Source organism: Agelaius phoeniceus, chromosome 1 (assembly GCF_051311805.1).
Source record: "Agelaius phoeniceus isolate bAgePho1 chromosome 1, bAgePho1.hap1, whole genome shotgun sequence".
NCBI classification, from domain to species: Eukaryota; Metazoa; Chordata; class Aves; order Passeriformes; family Icteridae; genus Agelaius; species Agelaius phoeniceus.
Window position 1 is genome coordinate 77,662,328 of NC_135265.1, and position 20,733 is coordinate 77,683,060.

The following is a 20,733-nucleotide window of genomic DNA, read 5'->3' on the forward strand; positions in this document are numbered from 1 at the left end:
TCTTAGTTTGCTGGCAAGCAGAGAACCTGAGTTTTGTAATTATCATGTGTTCAAGACTTTTTTTCATGATGATAGTTGATAACAACAACAAAAATTTCTAATTCATCTACAATGAAATAACTCTGCGAACTTGAACACAGAGCATGATGCTACACTACATGACCAGATTTTTTAATCTGTTGTTGGTGAAATTGATGTCTTATAAATGTTTTCCACAAATGAATAAGATGGCCTTGCCCATCTCCCCTTTTAAATTTAGACAGTAATTTAATCCATTGCAATTTTTGTAGAAAAGGCTATTGACCAAATTTCAAAATATAGTCCTCAAATCTGAAAGCATATTTTTAACATTTTAGGGCGTCTTCCTCTGTCTAAAAAATTACTATAGATTTTCAGATTGTAACTAGAAAATGGATGATGGCTGGTATTTTTTTCTCTCAGTTGAAAAAATGACTCATTTCCAATCCTATGATGCTCATCTTGTCTGATAAAAAGTAAATTTAAAAAAAAAGTTTTATATTTATTACTATTTTTTTCCAATAAAACCTCCTATATTTTATAGTCATAACTTTGGAAGTACTCTTAAGTTTGGTGATTTCTTTAAAATCTACTTAAAAGTTGTTTTTATTAATCACTCTGGTTATTGTGTTGATATTCTGATGTTCGTTAAAATTCAAAAATGTTCATTCAATTACCAGAAACAGAGAAAAACAGAGAGAAATTCAGATTGAATTTATGCTATCATTCTGACATATGCTCACTGTTAAGCAGAAAAAGTTTACATTGAGAAAGATATTAAGAGTATTGAAGGATTCTAGTCTGAACTGAAAGTCTAAGAAAAGTAAATAATATACTTAGGTTTGCATCACTATAAAAAATACTAGACTCAGATTTTTCAGGTTGTGAATGTGGCAATTTTTTGGTCCCTTTTCCTCTTCAGGCCATGTCTTTTGCCATCATACCATATTGGCAAGTAGATCATCAACAATATTTAAACTCAGTTCTGTCAAGAACATGGAAAGAATAATCAGGAGTCATATCTATGCAACTAAATACCTTTTCTATTATTCCTAAAAGTCTTTAAGTTATCTGGATATATCTGGTATAGAGATGCCAAATTGCTGCAAGTTTTTCTGATTAAAATGAAGAATTATGACTAACTTTAAAAATTTTTCACGTTTTAATAAAACCCTCAAAAACAATTACATAAAACCCCCTTTAAAATCTATTAGTATGAGTAATTTAGTCTTTTGGAAGGCCTACTGCTGTACAAATTAATTGCTGTTTCAAAGACATTTCCTTTAAAGTGCATACTACTCTGATTTGTGGGGTGTAGCAACTTGAAATCCAGACAGATAGAGAGGGAAGTAGTAAAAAATTAAAGTACTATTAACATACAGAAATTTTAATTTTCTATTTTTCTATTCTGGTCTTGTAAAAAAACTCTGATAAATAGCAAACTAAATTTGCACCAATACTACAAGGTAACATAAAAAGGAATTAATAATTATTTGAGAAAAAAACCCAAGTGTGTCTTTTTAATTGATGTCTTCTTGAAAATGTGTCTTTCCACTGTTCTATCAGAAATTTTTATCACGCAACAGATGAAGAGACTACACACACTCACTCAGTGGATTTTTTTTTTTATCAGGAAAAAGGGGTTCCAGGGCCATTCTTTCATTCCAGTGTTTGGGAATCCAGACAAAAGCAAATAGTAAAAAATGCTAAATAGTACTAATGACTTAGTATACAAATATGAAAATAACACTTGTAATCAAAGTCAATGTTTTTCATTTGACAGGAAAAGAGCTTTTAGTTGTCTCAATGGGTTCTGATCATATTTTGTCTCAGGAGGATGTACTAATTATGCATTTTACCACCATTCATTTGAGCTAGAAAAGAATTTATCTAAATTGCTGTATTTCCATCTCTGGCCTTCCAAATAACTTGCAAAGGCATGTGATGTTGCTAGACATTCCTCTTTTGAACAGCTTCAAGGCAAAGGTTATATCTGCCACATAAAATTTGCTGTCATCTTTAGAGCACTCATCGGTTTAGGCTTCACATGTGTTTATTTTTACAGGCTCTGCAGTTGCTGCACTCCTCTCTGCAGTGCAGCAGCTGTACCCAGGGGTTCAGCCAGCATTATACTGCAGAACCTCTGCCTGGCTCCTTTCAAGGACAAATATGTTATGAATGCTTAAAACTTGTATTGCCTCCATTTTCTACTTCATATACCTTTCCTGAAACACTTGAACAAAGAATGTGAGAAACTGTTCCAGCGTCTGTTTATGAAAATAGGTCAACTGCTTCTCTCTTCAGCTCCACTGTTCTATCAATCAACATCAAAATATTTTTATCAATACATTCTTGTGTCAGTGCTGTCCCATCAAAGAACTGTGAGAAGTCTAATCCAATTGAAATGAGCCAAAAAATGATACAGTGTATCTAGAAAGTACGCAATATATTTAAAAGGCTTTGAAAATCCCTCCTCTTTGCCAAGCTCCTGAAGCAAGTTCTACGAGAGAGTATGAAGTGAAAGATGTTTCCTGTGTTCAGAGCCACTAAAAGAATTAATTTAAAAGTAAAAAGGTTCAAACACAACTGTAATTCAGAGAGAGATGGTCAGTTCCAGTGTCACATTAAAGCAATTTATACTGCATAGTTCACATAAGCCTGCATTTAATATTACCCTCAGAACAGGTTACACAGTGTTAATCCAATTTCTAAGTCAGATTTTTATTGGATGGGCTTTGCTGCACAACCTGTAACAAACCCACTTCTATAACTGAGTTACTTTTTGCTTGCTGAAAAAAACACGATGAAGTAATGACTCTTGAATTTGTGCAGTCCGAGATTTCCACAGTTCAGTTACCTGGAGTGGAACTATGTATAAGAGGGTGCCTAAGAGATCAATCATGAAAGTGTGTTTTGTTTCTAACAGTTAGTATTTAAGCTAATGGTCAAGAAGAACTGGACAATAAAAACTCATTCCAATGAAGAGGTGATAGTTCAGGAAATGAAAGTGTAATATGCTCCAGAATAGATAAATTAAATAAACCCACCCTGTTAGGTGACTAAGAATTTATCTCACATTTTTCTGGGGAGTTATGACATTTGATTTTTTTATATGTTTCTGAGGGAGAGTTTGAATTTAGCATAGAATCCAGAATCACCAGAAACACAGAGTGACCATATGGCAACAAAATAGTAAATGTGTTTATATGGTAATTCTTGCAAACATTCACTTTGAACTGAAAATTTGTACTTTTATCCTTTACTCTTTTTTTCTTTTTTTTTTTTTTTTTTTCTCTTGGAAGAATGAAGGGTGATTTCTCTATTCTCCTTGATACAGAAGAATGCTCTTTTCAAATATCAAGTGCCTCTTCCTTTTCAGACTGGAAGACATCAGCATTGCTCTAGTGTTCATCATTCTCTCAGAGAAGCCATTAGGAAAACTTCAACATGCTGAAGTTTTTCTTAAACAAGAACAATCACAACAAAAACCATTCTCGTTCTTTTTCTTATAAACCTGTGAACACTTCTAATTCTCCAGTTGTTGATCCTGATGGTGCTGTTACTTTTGAGGATATGTACAATTTCTACAGTGTCTGGTCCTTTGACAATTTACTCCAGTGAGGAATGTCAGCAGCACTCTGCCCTCTATGTCTATTATTTTCAGAGCAAATTCTTGATATCCTCAAGGTCTTTTCATTACAGACTCTCTGCTGCTCCCTCTTCCTGCAGTAGATAGTGCAAAAAATTGCCTGATAAAAACATGTGAACTATGACCATCCAATAACTCCTCAAGAAACTTAAAAAAACCTTAGAAATTCTCGCTATCCTAACCACACCTTAGGGAGATTCTGCAAAATTTTTTTCAATTCTCAGAGTGTCTTTCACTGCTGTTCTTTTCCACCTTTCTTTCTTTCCTCATACCACTCATGTAGACACATTTTTTCAAGAGTCCTTGTCAATATTCCACGTCACACATTTTTCAGAAAATAAAAAGGATAGATTCCTATCACTACTTCCGTGCCATTTGCCAGAGAAACACATTAAAATGCATTAACCTTTTTTTCTATAAGAATAGAATTCTGCAGTTGCGTTTGTGCATTGCTGCTGTCTCATCTCCATCTCCTCTGAAAACTGGGACAATATTATTGCCTTATGTGTAAAGAACTTAGTAAACATTTAACAGGGCTCAGGTCTAAGACTGCTATTCTGATCCAATTTTAAGATGAACTCTCTACAGATTTATTTTTTTTCCTGAGAATACAGGAAATATTAAGTAATTTCAAAGACACACAGTCACAGAAATAGTTCAAATATCCTTACAAGTATGTTATTATTTCTATCCTTCCCAACCTGAACAACATGTGGTTCTTTCACATGGTACTAGAAGCACCATCTGCCTAACCATAATCAAATTATTGTAAACTATCATTAATGTAATACTATACAAAATTCTCATAATCTCAATAGCAGAAACTTTTACTTTCTTTCTGATTATTTTTCCCATTCATTGTATAAATTAAAGACAGAGAATTCTTTTCTTGTTCTTAAATTAACTGCTCTCTCCCTCCCTCTTCCTCACTTAGTCTCTTGTTCCAGTAAAGAACTGGTATCTTCCTAATGTGTGAAGGTTATTTTAGATTTAAAAAAAATCTAATCTTTATTTCTAACAGGTTTTGATATTTTCAATAATCCTTGAAAGACAGTGTTCAAAGATAAAGTATTCTTGATTTTTCTAAGCAAAAACTAAATCACAGTTTTTTCTCATCTCTTCTAATACATTTTGGCACTTTATACTTTTGTTGCTTTCTTTGATTTCAGAAATAGGATTTTTTTAAACTGTAGATTGGAGAATATAAATTTTCTTATATGAAGTGTTTGCATATATTTGCGAAATACAGATGGCAGTGACAACACATGGAAAGATCCCGCAAAAAAGCCTCCTGTTTATTCTTTAAAATACACTGTTCAGCAATTAAAACACAATGGTAAGGCAGAGTAATGTTCACGAATGCAATGTAATAAATAAAGAAAGAAACAACATTTGGGATGTTGTTATATGCATGCTTTATGTTGTCAGCAATATGACATGACTCTAAAGTAAATGACCCAAAGGGGAAAGCAATTATTGCAGTAAAGAACAATAAGGAAGACAAGTTTTGACTAGCCTAAACTGAACTGAGAAAATGCTGATCTAATGATACCAGCATAAAAATAGTTGTATGAACACTGGAGCATGAAAGCCAGTGAAGGATTTTCAATAGTACTGTGGTGCTATTTTTGTCAAATGTATAGAGAGAGAGTACCATAATTTGTAAATATACAGTAAATTCTTGTTTCCTCTTCATTTATGGTAAACAGCAACAGAATCCTTTCTCTAACAATCTTGTTTAAATACATTTAAATAGTGGAAAGACTTTGAGAAATTGTCTTGAAAGATGCAGCTCTCTTTTAAGACATACACTCAAGAGAAATAGTAGTGTAGATTTTACAATATTGGAGTTTTCACAGGTTCTCAAGTAAATAGGCATTTTCCTTAAGAGATGAAAATATTGCCATTTTTCCAATAATTCTCAGGATTCTGGAGGTTACTTTGAAAGTTAGAACGCGTGCATATTGCATCCAATACTTAGACAAGAAGCAGCTGCTGGTAGAATTTCTTTATCTAAAGTGTATCCTTAAGAAAAACCAAAAAACAAAAAAAAAAAAAACAAAACCCCAAAAAGCCAAAACCAAGATGCCAAAATTACTTAAATATAAAAAAGGTGAAATTCATACATCTTTCTCACCCAAACCCCAAGATGTAGCCTTGGTGGAAGATCGTGTCAGGGAATATTTAGGCAAATTTCATATACATAAGTCCATGTACCCTGATGGGGTGCAGTTATGAGTGCTGAGGAAGCTGGCTGGTGACATTGCAAGACCACTGTCACTCACCTGTGATGTCCACCAGCTTTCTCTGCAGTCGTGTATGCATCCCCTCAAGGCCTATGAACTTGTGGCTGTCAACTTTGTCTATGTGTTTGTTTTGGGGTGATTTATGATGTTTAGTCTATTACCTGGTCCTCTGCTTTATGCCTGAAAATGACTGCTGTATCTTTTAGGTGTGGCTGGGGGAGAGGGGAGATTTAAGCTCTTTGGCGGCTTTCCCAAAACCTCACTTGCCAGTCTTCAGGGATGTGGTGCGGTCTGGATTTTCCTTGGTTTTGTTAGCCCAGGCAAGAAGCTTTATTCCTTTCCTGTTTTTTTGGTTTTTTGGTTTTTTTTTTCCCTTTCCAGCAGTAATTCTTCTGCAATTTTTTGAGGTAAGAGCTTGTTAGTCCAGAGAAAACAGGACCTGCAGGTGAGGAGTCAGTCAGGATCAGCAGGAGAGGGACCACTCCATTCCACCCCCAAACCTCAGGAAAGACAAGCCAGGGAGCAAAAGCACACCCAGAGGTTCTAGCCCATCTGCTTCATCTGCTGTGGAGAAGAGGTTGATGCCAGAGACCCACCAGATTTTCATCTGTTGCCCGAACTGCTGCGTGAAACTCCTGTTTGGCTTTTTTTTCCTGAAAGAGACACTGGTGCCATCTTCCACCACATGGCATGAGCCAGTCTTAATCCCTGGAATTCTGGGGTTTTGTTCCGGTGTGCATGGCTATTAGGTTTAATATCTGACAGTTTAATATCTAGCATTTAATTACTTTTTCGCCCCTTGCCTTGTGGGCGTTCTGTTAATAAACTATTTTGGGTGGGGTTTTTTTTTCACTTTCACTATTAGTATTCATTTCCTATTGGTGGAAAGGGATTGTGGAACCCTTTTAGAGGACACAACTCCTTCCAGAGTGTCTTCTCCTAAATGTGTTTCTAAACTGAGACAGTGTTCTCTAATTTTGAGGTTCAGTATTAAATGACCTGATACAACACAGGGAAACATTTGATAGAAATGGTACAAGGAACTCCAGGACACAATCAGAGAACAATACAGTGTAGCCATCAGGCATACTGTGTCTGATAATTCTTTCACAGTGCAGACCTATTGCCAATTTTTGTATGTCACAACTGTATCTGCATTAAACCATAATAGTCATTGCAGAGTATCACCACTTTAGCTAAAAGAAGAAACCAATTAGTTTTGAAGTGTCATGTTTACTTTCTTTTGGCAATGCTTCATATTTTATTAAAATATTATGAAGAAACATGTCCCTTACAAAACAAAAATGTACTGTCATGGACCTCACATAGGAGACATTTTGTGTATCATCTTGAAAAAGTAGAGAGCTAGGAGAAGGGCAAGAAATGTGTTGTTTGTTTCCTACAGTAAGACAAGAAAAAGGGAAATCATTAAGTTGCCTTTGGCAATAAAGAAAAGGGACTATTCTGTGAGACTGAGCATATATCAGATAAAGATGTGTCCTTTCCTTCCCTAACAGACCAGGTTATCAGTCAGAGTGACTTAACAGCCCTTTTCTATGCAGTCCTGCAGAACCACAATTTAGAAAAGGAGATGTTCTTGCAAGTGAACCTCAAGCATTCTTTCCCCCATTCCCCCTGAAGCTTGCTAAGCCTTTTTTAATGTTAAGGCACTGACTTTTTATCTCCAAACTCCAGGCAAAGTAGTAAATTAATGTTTTGCACTATATCCTTCTCAATGAATTCCAAATAACTACTACATTGCTTCTTGCCCAGGGATCAACTGCTTCACCCTAGGATAAAATGCATTTCAGCACTGTCAAATACCCCTCTCCTATAAGTACCATCTCCATCAGAGGAGACACGAAAAATAAACACAAGACACAATTGGCAGGCCAAGATTTTACCTTCACAATCATATAAACAATATGTCTATGTTTACAAACAAGGGGGTCTCAACAAGACACAAATGTAAAAATTAAGCATATATGGAGGCAGGGACGTGAGTTAGGATAAATATAAAGACATTTTCAAAGCTTGCAGGGATTAGGTTAGAAGAGACAGTGTGGCTCAGGGACTAATAAAGGGGACAATAAGTTAAAGATCTTTATTCATGACCTGGGTGATGATCAAGTCTATGGATGATTCAAAACTTTAGGGAGCTCTTCATGCACCATGGTTGTGCTGCCATTCAGGCGGGCAATTCAGACCCTGAAGCAGTACGTGCTGGAAGACAATAGGCTGGAAATCAGCCTTGAGAAAATAACATCGGGATCCAGGAAGATGATAAATTTAACATGTTCCAGTGATGTTTCCAGTAGCAAGAAGGTCAACAGCATTTGGAACTGTACTACAGGAGTACTGTCAGCTGGTCAAGGGGAGGTGACTGTTCCAGTTTACTGATAAGGTCACACCTAGAGTTCTGGGTCCATTCCTGGACTTCACAGCATGAAAGAAAATATGGACACACTGGAGTGTGTCTGGTAAGGGACCATAAAAATTGTTAAAGGGCTGCATGAGAGGCTGAAAGAGATGGGACAACTCTGCCTGCAGAGGATGAGCCTTGGAGAGCTGGAGAGGGAGAAGAATGAAATAAAGAGATGATAAGGCTATTACAGTAATTTTATTCCTTGCTTTTCTGCTTTTCTCATTTTGGGAGCAAAACCTAAAACCCTAACGCAACAAACCAAAGTAACAAACCAAAATAAACCTCACCAAGGATGGAACCTTAATACCTTTAAATGACCTTGACTAGGAGAACAGAAAAAACCTTTTACCAGTCTCCATGAAGAAAAAGAAATAAAAAATCAGATAGCAAACAACACGCCCTTTGTAACTGTAAGGAAAGTTGAAAATAAAAAAAATAAATTTGGGGAAAAAAAGAAAGAAACTTAAAAATAATCTTAAACAGAGTATTTGTTTGCTACTGTCTCCAGTGAAAAGATGGGGTAACATACTGCCAGGTCCAGAAGTGCACTTTCCCCTTCAGCAAGATTACCTTGCTGGACTCAGGGTCAGCTTGATTATTAAAGTTATTGCAAAAAGCCAGAACAAACCTCAATTGAGGCTCAGCTCTGCTGTTTTTAGGCTGATGTCTTTGCTCCTGTCTCCCACCTGAACTATCTGTCACAGAGCAATAGGAAGGGACTGATCTTCAAAGCAATGTGAGCCAGGCACAGAGAACCCTCTCACAACCAGCAGGACAGTGACCACACCAACAGTCCACAGTCCACAGTGCCCAAGCAAGGAAAATGATTCTGAGACAATATGCAGGATTAGCAATCACTCAGTAAGATCAAAGTAAGAAGAAGAGCTCAAGATTTAAAAGTAAATCAAGCCTTCAGAATAGGATCAGGGAGGCATAAAAGCATCTGAAGCAGAGAAGGCACAGTGCAGCTTACAGGAGATCTTGCAGCAGGTCCCAGGCAAAGGTGGTGGAAGGGAACATCTGCTGAGGCTTCTTCCAGAGCTCCACAGCAGCTCTTTCTACATGTCAGCCCGGCAGTCAGCTAAATTCCTAGAAGGAGGGAAGTGAACTCCAGATCCTGACACATAACATAGGAATTCCCATTAAGGTAATGATTCTTCAGTCAAGGAGAGAACTCTCCAAGAAAACATATTCTAACCTTCTGAGAGCAAAATGTAGACAGCTGAGCAGAATTTGATGAGACAGACTCAAAACCAAATACAAGCAAGTTTAGTTGTTTTCTTTGTCTCCAAGGAAGAAATAGAGAACTTGACATATTTTACGCTGCTCTTCCATTTTTATTTATTTCCTATTACTCATTTGGGTTAATTGCTAGTCTGCCCCTCACTGCACAAGAAGAAGCATTTGTATCTCTCTTTATATCAAAATCTAAATCCATCATAACTGAGTAGGGTTAAGATCCTGGAGAGACATCCAGGCAGCCCAGAAACTCTACCAAACTTCAATCAACTTTCTTGATGGGCAGTTGTTAATCTTGTGCTGAATATTCCTGATTATGTAAAAATAGGTATTTTTGACAATAAATATACATGATGACTAATTAAGATTGAAAATTATTCTGTTAATCAAAATCCTGTTAACCTTGTTCTCACTACTCTTAATTGTATTTCAGGTTCAATGACAGCAATCACTGGATGTGGTTTAGATGTATTTGCAACCTTACATTTGTAAGCTTCTCTGTATTAAGTACATTAAAATAAGTATTTGCAAATATATTGAAATATATTATCATGGGACCTCTTTGCTAGGTAATTTCTACTCTATTTGGCAGGCAGTTCTATTTTAAAGATGACTGGCATGCTATGGTTTTTTGGAGTTTTTCCTGTTTTTTTAATTTGTTTTGGTTATGTTTTTTTATTTGCTTTAGTTTTGGTGTTTTTTTGCCTATGAACTTCTGAGGAAAACTTAAACTGCCTTAAATCTGAAAGATTATGAATATGACTCCAAGAAGTAAAAAAATCAGTGAGTACTTGCAATGAAGCATGACAGAGGATAAGTTTCTCTTGTGCCATTTAGAGCCTTCTCTGCTAAACAGGACACATAATTTTCTGCACTAGGAAATACACTGAGACTCGGTGCACATTATCTTTTTTCTTCACTACTAGTGTGGCATTCACATGTTGAACCCTGACTTCAACAGTAAGCAATTCAGGGTAATGTTTCCCTGGGCTTTCTCTGTGCAAGCAAGAGAAATAAACTCAAAATCTGTTTTAAAGAATTAAATTGGTTTATAGTTTCTATTTAGCTCCTCTAAATTTTATTTGACATACACTGGAAAAATAATATATCCTATTCAAATTGATGACATAATACGGAGCTCAGTTCTGAGTATTAGCTGTGTTTTATCAGCTTCTCTTGCTCTTTGTGCCTGGAGCATTTTCTATTGTCTGCATTGTTCAATAGATAAATATTTGGATATTGTGAGTTTAAATATTGGATGACAGGAATATCACAGGCTAAAGTTAAATCTTTTTGATAGGCCTGTTTGCCAGAATTTGAAAGTGCAACAAAAAAAAACTTTTAGGGCATCTGTTTTTTTGATGTACATAGGCAACATTCTGTGGGCCTAATTCAATGACAAATTGTAATAAATACTTCACAGAAGCATAGGGAGAGATATTATTTGTGCTATAACACTAATTACATTTTGGTCCTCCTTGTGCAGTAAGTACATTTTCAACTTAAAATCATCATTTAGACTGTTCTATGCATTGTACAGTGCATAGCATTTTGACTACCATTACTGCAGAGCCACTAATGATAATAAAAGATAAGGAAATTTAAATAATTTTCCTCCATAGAGATTTTCTTCTGAAATTTAATGTCTATACATTACCAAGAAGAAACTATGATATACTTTTTAAAAACATAAAAAGTTGAACACTGACAGCCGCGCAGTCTATAAACACATTGCTTTTAAGAATTTGTTGTGAAAAGGTATGAAAATGTACATAATACACTACTCAAAACAAAATAATAGTTCTTATCAAGCTCCAAATAACAAGAATTTAATAATTAAAAATACATAAATCTTCTTTGACAACACAGCCCATAATAGGGGAGAATTGAGTGTGTGCAGGCAAACGTCGTCAATGACTCAAGACGACATAGGACACAGTCCAATAGTGAATACTACTGCAGGAAAAGTAGTATACTTCAGTATCAAGAACAATAAAACTACAGAATATGGGTTGTGAGAAAAATTATGTAATTGGCAGTCCCATCATATACTATGGCTATTGCTAGAGGCAGGTCTCAGATTTTATATCAACCTGTTCTCCTCAGAACTTAGGTTTGTGTGACTTTGAACCTCAGCTTTGTTTTAATTAGGTTAACTACTGCAGAATTTTTTCCTTCCCCAGATAACTCCTTTGACTTACCTTTTTATAGGGCAAGCTTAGTTTTATAGGCACAGTAGCCTCAAATAGTTATTTTGTTTAGACTTAGGTATTTTTGATCAAGTCAGGATGATGCAAGATAGCTCAAGAGAGCCTAGAGAAGTGGACACCTAGGAGGCTCCAAAATATGGGCATGGGACACCAAGAGATGGGATAAAGACTGACGTGAAGAGAGAGCATTTAATTCTTGCCCTTTAACAACATTCTGAACTTGAAAAAAAAGCAACAAACAAAAATCAATTGTCATGCTGAAAACTTCAGTCAGTGGCTGAAGATTGTGCTGGGAGATTTAATGTATCCTAGTAATTTATAAAGGTCACTCTCTCTATATATAAGTCACTTTCCGACTTCACTATTATCAGTGTTTTAGGGAACAGAAACAACTTCCAATGAGAATTAGGTCTCCATGCAAATATTTAATTTCTGAAGCTACAGGCCCTACAGCAACTGTAAATTTTCATGAAGATCCGTTTATTTTTAAATACAGTAATTATTTTTTCTGTGTTTTACTGTAAAGCTCAGAGAAATTTAATTCTATTGTGCTGGGACTCAGGAGTTTTTACATAGGTGAATTCAACAATTGCCTGTATTTTAAATGTCTAAGAAAGTCTTGACCTAGGCTAACTCTTCCAAACAATGCTTATGCAACATTCAGAAATTATTACAAACATTCCAAGAAGTAGATTAGATATGGACATGATGTTCAGAGGAAGAAAAAAATTTAGATGTTTGCTGAGGAAGAAAAACCCCTAGGTGTTTGGTTATGGGCTTTTCCATTTCATCAGGCTTTGAGAATAGCACAGCCCATTTCATTCACTAACATCAGTGAGGCCCTTTGAAGATTCTGAATTCTGTGAAAAAGATCAATTTCTGTTGTCTTAAATAGATCATAGAGAGACATCAATTTAAAGTAGGTCTGGTAAATTCCCAGAGAAGTGTTCAAAAATATGGAGTGGATGACCTTTACACAGAGAAGGCAAATATAGTCCTAGAAATGTTACATACTTAGTTTTGCATCATATTTTAGTGAATTATTTGTCTGACCAAGAAAACAATGATATTATAAATATTAACAGTGATGACTACAAAAAATTTCATTTAAATTGGTTTGCACTTTTATAACAATGCTCACCCTGAAGTTCACTAAAGCATTCAGATAGAAAATAAGGTATATTGTGATTTATGGACATGCATTACATTATATCATGTTGATATACATAACTTTCATGGCTGAAGTAAAAGTCTTTAATAAATGGATATTTACCTTCTCTAATTCACCAGCACATTTACCAAAACCGAATTGAGTATCTCTAAAACTTAAATACTAGCTTCTATATCTTAAAATAGAAAAAAATACTCTAATTAAATTGTAACAGTTTCCTATTCTATGAAGAAAAGGACCACAGTAGGTCATCTGGTCCAACCTCCCTGCTCAGGCAAGGTTGTCCTAGAGCACATGGCACAGGATTGTGTCCGGAGAGTTCTTGAATATCTCTACTTTGAGAGAGTCTACAACCTCTCAGGGCAACCTGTTCCAGTGCTCGATCACTCTCACAATAAAGTTTTCCTCATATTCAGGTTTCATTAGTTTCTGCCCATTGTCTCTTGTCCTATTGCTTGGCATCACTGAGGAATAATGACAAATACTATAAAGAACACAAAGAATCATTATCTCATTTGTCTTTCAGCACTTGTACCTTTACATTTGAGAATTTGAAACAAGTATTTTTTCCCTCTACTGTCAGAAAAAGACTTTTCTTAAGCATCAGTAAAAATGAATAATACTTTAGGTTTCTACATTGAATAGCTGAATATGCAGTGCCTAATTTCCAGCCTGTGAGTAGCCTGAGAACTTTAAGAATGTGTTAAAGCTTGGCAGAACTTGAAACCTGAATGCTGCACTCAGCAATAGAATCAATAGAATCAGTGTTTATGTGCAATCTAGGAAGCCCGTTTAATTCTTTCCTGTGAAAGGTGCAAAATATTGAATCCTGACTTTTTATTTTCTTTGAGGGAATTTATCAAAGGCATCTCTATTTATAGGTAAATCTGCTACTTGTTATTAGATGTTCACAAGAGGCAGTCTCGTGAAGCTGCATATTCAATATTCTGACTCTCCTTTGATCATTGGATAGAGAAGAACTACCTTGATTATTTTTGGAGTCATTCTGTAGGAACCACATTTATTTCCTCTTGCTAGTTGAATCTGAAATAGTGAAAAAACAATTTCTCATACAGAATTATACTTGATAAGATGGTGATTGCAAATAGAAGTGTTCTATGACATAATTGCTTCTTACTTTTCCCCAGAACAAGCAAAATAAAATGAAAACCAGATGGATGCCCAGAGCTTCTTAATAAAGTTTATAAAGTGTGCCTTTTTTTCTAGGCTACTTTGACATTATTTAGCTCAATGTTTCACACGCTTCTCAACATGAATTCCTTCAGTATTAAACATATATTAACTAGATAACCACCATTTCTTTTATCCACTGAAAATAAATAAGTGCAGTTCTAGAATTATCATGATGTGATATGTTGAATCAATTCATTCTTGAAACAATTTATCATACTTCACAACATACATGAAGGCCAAAGAGGTATTTCCACATACATTTAGTATAAATGAAAGTTCCACAGAGCTATGTAGAATCTAAAGCTACCTTTGGACAACTCTGTGATAACATTTGTATTCTTAAAATGCAATTATTATTTCAGTAAATAGTTTTTAAATCATTAATTTATAATTTATATAAAAGTCCAGTTGCTGAGATTCCCAGTCATCCTCTAAAAATGTGACCCTGACAATCCTGCCTTTGCCTGAAAACAAAAACCAGACACTAAAATATCAAACTGCACAATGCACAATTTTGCAGTAGTACCTAGCTCACGTATAATTCTGTTTGGTTTGCATGCAGTAGATTTGATTAGCTGCAGAAAGGAGTCAGAAAGAATATCAGCTCACTTGGAAAGTGAGCTCCTACTCCAATACATGCAACAGTGCTCCTCCCATCTGTATTGGGAGCCCTGTGGATAACACTGCATTGTACACAGTGGCTCTGGATAATCCATGCCTGCTCTGTTGGGCCCCAGGCTCAGAGCTTGAGCAGCCCTAATGCTAATGTGAGCAGCTGTTTTAAGGGATTGTCCCCTGTTGGCATCTCCCCCACCAGTTTTTGCTGTGCAGGTGAGTGTTAGGACAGACAGAGATATCACTACAAAATATCAGGAGATGGTATGTGGCTGTCTTTGTTATGCAAAATAAAGGGTTCTCCAACATGGAAGGGAAAAAAGGACCTCTCAATGAATGGAATTGGCACATGGTGCTGTAGGAAAGTCTGCCCTTGGTCTGTGCTGTATGAAGGAAGGGTTGTCAGGACTCAAGGAATGCAAGGATCTATAGTCTTCTTCATAATCTCCTATTTAAACAGCTATTTCATTACACCATGTGTTATTGGACCTTTTTCTCTGAGACCCACAAAAAACTAAGTCCTGTCCTACACCTCCCTGTTCCCACCCTCCCTTCAAGGGCAGAACACCCTATTTGTCCCTTTTCCATCCTGCAGGCCTGTACAGACTCTCACACTTCCACCACCACATCTACATTCATACAATTCTATTGATCTTCATTTTATTTTCTCATGTCAATCTTTTTCTCTATCCATGAAAATCACTTAGCTGATCCAGAGCACTCAAAACACTTGAGACATCTGTTAAATGTGTTTTGTAGGCTGCAATTAATGAGGTATTCCATATGCATCTGGGAAATCAGAGATTGTTAGTTGATACTGTGATATTTCACATGAAGAATAGATGAGTTGAACTTGCTGTGAATAATACGACTTCATTGGTTGTTTCCTTTTTTTTTTTTTTTTTTTGGTATGTGCTTTGAAAGAGATTCAAGTGCATAAATGTATTGATATTTTCTGTCATCACATTACCCTACACACACTCTTGTGTAAACACTCAGAATAAATGGAATTTTTTCCTGGTAGCTCCATTTCTCTGAATGGGCTTAGAGATACCTCTTATTGTTTATAAGCACCATATATTCCCTTCATGTATTGCAAACTCCAGTTTAATAGCTGGTCTCCTTCTTGCTGTTTTTCCTCTTCAGTCTTTGACTAGTAATTCAAGACACTTACAGAAAATTGATGACTTAATAGCACCAGTTTTTGTTTATCAAAGAAGTCTGGATAGTCTGCTAGGTAGGTTATATAAGGCAGAAACTACCTGATATGAGTTTAGTAAGAGATTTTTTGATAAAGGGACTGGAAAGGAGAAACCCTTTTTGACCGTTCCTGAAAGATTGTACAAGAAATCCCATGAGTTAAGTGGAAATGACTATCAACAAGGTTGTCACAAGAAAATCTTATTTAATTATGAGTACATTTACCTCCTTATGCTTATGCCAGACTCTGATGTTAGGCTACAGTGTTCATACTTCGGTAAAAGGTTTGACGTATGCTAGCTCTCTAAGGAGGCAATTTTAGCCACGGAATAAACATCAGGATTGCAAGTTTCTGTTCTCAGGACAGGACCAGAGTGACAAAGTCCTAATGCAATAAAACTATTGAGAGATCCTAAGACTGATGGATAATCCAAACACTGAAAAGTTAGAAAATCAAAGCTGTCATTTTGTTTCCACATTCAGATGAATTTCTGCAAGAATCATATATGAGGGAACCAGCAAAGATGGGACAGTATGTTCTCTGGAAAATCACTGAATGCATTGAATTCATGTTTTTGTGACACAATAGTGTCAATGTTCTGCCATGCAGAAACACCTGTGACTGATGTAACCTACCTTCTGGACTTCAGAGGATGGTTGGTACTCTCCCACAGTTTGCTTGAGCATGAGATTTGGTTCATAATATTCACCTGCAACCTGAGTGAGTGGGCCTTAAATCAAGTCCTGATGATTTAGTGTCCCTGAATTATGAAATAAAATTAAATTTTGAAAAATGGAAAAAGCATGCAAGTCTATTGCATAAAAATACTTACTTTGCACAATATCCTTCCTGAATTATTTTGATAGTATACTTCTTGCATATGTAGGGAGTAAAATGCAGAGTAAGATAAGGCGTGCTTGTAGCATACTGCAGATATTTGCTGCTATCAGTTAACTCTGACCACTATTCTAGCAGTCCCATGTGAATCTGCTGAATAGATACTGTATCTTCACCTCCTGTATCTGAATTTATGATGTTTCCATACAAATTCTTAAAAAAAAGACCCCAAACAACAACAAACCTCCAAGCAAACAAAGAAATAAACAAAACCCCCAAACAAACAAAGAACAAAACCCACATAACCTCCTACAAGACACACAAGGTGAAACACAGATAGTGTAGGGATGAAGTTAGTTCAAGCTGACAGGGGTTAGGAACACAGTCTGTGAAGCCCAATTCTCCTGATTCTTAGTTTATGTTAAATTTCCACAATTGCCATAAACAATTCCAGTTACAAAACACACAACTGGGTTTTTCAGACCACAAAGCCTGAGGCTCGGCATGCAGATTCATTTCTAGACTGCACCGTGGGGGGAGTGTGTGTTTATTTTCTTTCTTTTTAAATATGCATTCTAAAACATGTAAAATGGGTAAAAATTTTAAAGTGTTCAGAATGCTACTGCATGCAATGTGCATGTTTATATAACTATCATGAAAAACACAGAGAAAGATAGCTTTGGATCTGGGCTCTCCTAAACAATTTTTCTTTAACAGAGATAAAATAAAGAAAAAATACTTAGTTAAACTGCTGGCCAAACTCTTATTGTTTGTACTGCTCCTGGTAAAGACCCTGGGGAGCAGCAGCGGAATCTGTGCTATTGATTGGCTGGTTAAAGAGAGGCCTATTAGATTGAGACAGGCTAGATTGATTATACAGCAGCAGAAGGAGCTCAGATTCAGAGCTGAGTGAACGTCAGGGTGAGAGAGAGGGAGAGCAAGCGAGAGAAAGCGTGCAATAGAGGGAGACCGTACCCACTGTAGCATCAGCGTGTGACAGCTGGTGCCTGATAACACTGATATTGAGCTCCTTCAGTGGAGAACTTGCTGAGCTACCCTTTTTTCATTTGCAAGAGGATGCCAGCTCTAAGCCAGTGCAACTGATGACAGACTGGATCTTGGAATAGTTCGTTTCACTTACAATTACATCTCTCATGTTCTGCTTCTCTGAAGAAAGGCTTATTACGGAAGACAAAAATTCATTCTCTCCCCTTACCTCACATATTATTGATGATATACAGAGTTTGATCTTCCAGGTAAGGATAATATCATTTGCTTTTCTGAGCAGATAAGAAAGGAATTATTCTTTTTGTATCTTGCATGTTAAATACAAGCTTTGGCATTTATTCTCAGAATGCATTTTTGCACTTGTATTTCTTTCACTTGCAGACTGTATGTAACAATTGTTATGTACCCCTAAAGACAATTCACAGGACATGGTTTGTGCATTGCATTTATCGTGCTTAACCCTTAAGGTGAATGGAATGAAACAGAAAAGATCATTTCTAACTACTTGGATGATGTTTTAATGTAACTTGTCCCACACATGCTTAACAGTCTGGAGTAATAATGGCACACAAGCTCTCCCATATTATTGATCCATTAGTGTACATATTGTGATGCCAGGTAGAAAGAATTTACCTGAAGGATTTCTCAGTGCTTGTCAGCAGTTTGAAATAGTATCTGTCTTTTCACTGCAAACATGCCACTGCTGAGCAAATATGGTCAGCCTTAAATAATTTATCATTAGACTGCCATTTTTTATCTATATAGTACTCATTGCTATCATTCTGCCTGCAAAGCAAAGATCAAGGCTTATGACTTGAAATATGAAACCTAGGATGTTCTGTTACACTGTACTGTATGTTTGAAGCAGCCATCCCATGGACTGATTGCCTGTTTTGCTATGACATTGACTCTACTGTCTCCTAACTGCAGAGCTCCACATAAAGTTTCTATTTATTTCCTTCAGCTGTGTTTTAAGTGGTTTTGCTGTCATAGGTGATAGGTTCTGATAGATTGCTGTGATTTTAAAGGTGATAGACTATATCTGAAATAACCCAGCTTTTGGATTTGAAGTATGTCAGGAAGTTGATTGACTGGGTGTTTACAGGCCACAGGAGCATAACGCTAAGACAGCTCCTTCATTAGCAGCACATTGCTTCCAGCTGTGACAACGTGCACCACCTTCCTCATCAGTTTGTGCACTCTGCTCCTTGTTCCATACTGCAGAGATTTTCATATGCCACATATTGTGATTATTCCCTCTGGGTGAAGTAGAGGCATCAATCTATTTATGCAAGCATTTAAGTAAACTTTGACCCAGCCAAGTACAGTGTTCCAATGCTTTGGCCAGTTAGGAAACTGCCTATAGCAAGGTCTTGCTGCTAGGAGGTGGACCTACATGTAATCCAATTTATCCAATGACTAAAGAATCACAACTACACAAAAACACTTTCTTCACTTCCTTTACCAAGAAATTTTTAATAAATTTCCATAAAACACCATACTGAAATAATTAATGTCTTCTCAAAAACCCAAATGAGAAGTGGAATTGTCAAAATGATTATTTATCATTCTTAAAAGATATATAAGAATTGAGGACCTTCGGTATGTAAAGATTTTTTACAAACTAAAAATTATTTCAAGGGGTATCTAAGTGACCACAAGGATAAAAATACACAATGCTTAAGAGAAAGTTTTGTCTGCTATAATGTATCATATGAATAAGCATTGGCAAAACAGGAACTAAACTGATGACCCCAAACTAAAGGCTTACTTAAACTATAGCACTGGTGCTATTTTAATACCTTGTATCATCTATAATGAATAGGGTTTATGTTATTTCTTATATACACAAATGTCAGCAATTTTGATGTTTCCTTCTGAAACTCTTTCCAGGTAGCCAGACATTCTCTTGGGGGCACATTTTGCCACCATAGCTTTATTGTGTGGTATTTTACTCCATAAAATACTGACAAAGGTGAGCACTCCCTACATTGACTATGGAGTCAGAGTGCAGAATCTGACCATAAATAATGGAAGGAAACCCTTTATATTTTAATTATCTGACTGCAAATCGTAACACTGAGACAAAGACATGGGTATTGAAAGCTAGATTTACCAAGCATAGACAGTATTTTATAAAGAGCTAAGATAATTGAATGTCTAATTCACTTTGTATTCTTACAAAGCTCAAGGCCTGCCTCGGTATATTTCATGTGCAGTTTTACTAGCAAAAGAAGTCCTTTATGCTCAAAAGCTTTCCTACAGCTCTTATAATATCTCTCTTTTCTCTCTGAAAAGTTTTGTTCACTATACTGTTCTCTTTAAATATACCTTAGAATTTTCTGATTAGAAAAAAAAATCATGGTAATTCTGTGATTTCCAAGACAGCAATTTTTTTCCCTCAAGATTAATGTCTGTTATTATTCAGGTTACATCTAAGCCATGAAACTCCAAATAACACTAAAAAGTCAGGTTTTTTTGCAACGGTAATGGTAATATTTCATTTGAACCTTAAATTTATTTATTTAAAGCTCAAAAGAGAATCAGAAACCAAAACAATTAGTTAAGCTTACCTTCATATTTTTCTTCTCACAAGATACGTTATTCATTTCCACATTAAATATTTTAATCATCTTCTTTTGTCAGATCCAGAAAAACTACATGAAAAATACACAAATGAGAAGGAGTTAAGAGTTTGTATATTACAAACTGTGCATTTTCTTTCAGGTCTTTGATGTTGTTAGTGTTAATCTGGACTTTTTGCAACACTTTAAACTGATTCAGTTATGTCACCTTTTTCTCAAAAGATTAATTTGACCTTTTGGAAATTAATGTTGTATTCCTTTCCAGCTTGAAGTCACAGAATGCAAAATTTGTTTTTCCTAGCTAACTTAAAGCCATTAGGGGGCTCTTTCCTCCT

General features: G+C 35.9%; 1 protein-coding gene across 5 annotated transcripts in view; it reads left to right on the top strand.

Annotated features, from left to right (window-relative positions):
- Positions 1–17,705: 17,705 nt before the first annotated feature.
- Positions 17,706–20,733, top strand: part of CDH18 (cadherin 18) — a 492,864-nt gene continuing 489,836 nt past the window's right edge. For all 5 annotated transcript variants that reach the window (XM_077181943.1, XM_077181942.1, XM_054641162.2 and 2 more), the window contains exon 1: positions 17,706–18,061. The gene's annotated coding sequence lies outside the window, so the exon portion shown is untranslated. The remainder of the gene's footprint in view (positions 18,062–20,733) is intronic.